Source organism: Triticum aestivum, chromosome 2B (assembly GCF_018294505.1).
Source record: "Triticum aestivum cultivar Chinese Spring chromosome 2B, IWGSC CS RefSeq v2.1, whole genome shotgun sequence".
Taxonomy (NCBI): Eukaryota; Viridiplantae; Streptophyta; class Magnoliopsida; order Poales; family Poaceae; genus Triticum; species Triticum aestivum.
In genome coordinates this window covers 38429439-38431290 of record NC_057798.1, presented here as the reverse complement: position 1 = coordinate 38431290, position 1852 = coordinate 38429439, and positions in this window count along the sequence as shown.

Here is a 1852-nt window from a genome sequence, read left to right as displayed (position 1 = left end):
TGAACGGTTATAGCCACCTGATTAACATTGGAAGGCATTGTGAAGCTCGTAAGTGTTAACATTTACCAGTGATGTAAGACCTTGATCCGCTGTAGTATCAATTACCCGTGACTGACAAATAGTGTGCCCATCACTCGTACAACTTTTATGGGCCTAGTTCGAGGCGTACAGAAAACTTTCACTTTGTTTGGTACCATGGACTCCCAAACGTGGTAGTAGCCTTAATCCTAAAACTCTTCTTGCATGAGTAGGCAGTAAGCATGTTTGGAGGAGAATGGCAGTCCCCTAAGCAAAACCGTTCATCCGACACATCCTCAAACTTCAAATCTTGCAGTAAAAATACCACAACATGCAACTCGACAGATGCTATACAGGTTTGGACATGCAACTCGACAGATGCTATAGAGGTTTCACATGACAACGGAAACTCGAATGTGAGGCTCAATCGAATGGGTGTATAGGTCGGGAAAGGCTTGAGCAAGTGAAAACTGGTGGAGGAAGGTATCTGAACTAGAAAAGGTGAGACACCATTTTTAGTTAAGACAAAGGAAATTTGTCCATAAGCAACATGATGTGAAGCAATCGGTTAGGATGTGATCACCAAGAATTCTTCGTCGACAAGTTCTCTAGGATACCCCCACACTGCATATAAGGGGACTTAATGTTAACAAGCCCGAGCGCGACAACCAACTACCACCCGATGCAGAAGAACGATCATGGACCAAACGCCTGCCCACGTACAACTATGCGACGAGTAATGGGCTGAAGCCATGTAATCATGAGAATGTCGACACACGCTACCTGATGACAGCCAACTTCTCAACCACAACTTCTTTTTGTTAAACACAATGTATATCGTGTCATATCATGTCACGTATGGAGGAGTCCAAGGGCGCAGGATCTAGGATAGATAGTTGGTTCGGTTCACATGTAATTCTATCTCCTTATCTCCTGTAACTACTTTTATCTCTTGTTCTCCAAGTTGTACACCTCCTGTAAAATCTCCAATAATGTATGCGCTTCAGGGAGGTGCTCCCGTGCCTATAAACTCGAAGCACGTCGCCTCAGGTCGAGGTAAGACGTTTCCGCCTATCGCACATGGTAATCAGAGCCTCCTCTTCCAAACCCTAGCTTTCGATCTCCATTAGTGCTAGCCATGTCTTCCTCCAGTGCCATCTAATCAAACCTAAGTGGTCAGGTCACGGAGAAGCTCTCCCGGACGAACTACGTCCTGTGGCGCACCCAAGTCACGCCGCAGTTGAGGGGAGCCGGGTTCTATGGCTACGTCGACGGCACCATGCCGGAGCCGCCCCGCCTTTTCGTCGCCAAGGACAAGGACGGGTAGGAGACATCCGAGCCCAACCCTCTCCACCCCATCTGGGTGAGGGAGGACCAGCAGGTCCTTGGCTACCTGCTCAAGAACCTCACAAAAGAGGTGCTCGTCGCAGTGACCGCGGTCACCACCGCGCACGCTCTCTGTTGGCACTGGCAGGTATGTTCTCGTCGCAGTCCTGGAGCCGCGTCAACAACATCCGCACTGCCTTGATCAATGCACAGAAAGGGAATCAATCGGTGGCCGCCTAGTTCGCCTCCATGCGTGGTCTTGCTGATGAGCTCGCCGCCGCTGGCAAGCCCATCCAGGACGACGAACTCATCTCCTATCTGCTGCACGGGCTGGACATGGACTACCAGCCGCTCGTCTCCGCCATGGATGCCCGCATCACGCCGGTGTCCCTTGATGAGCTCTACGCCATGTTGAGCAACTACGATCAACACGTCGCCCAATACCACAGCGACGGCGGCGGGTTAAAGTCCTCTGCGAACGCGGCAACCCGCGGACGTGGTGGATACT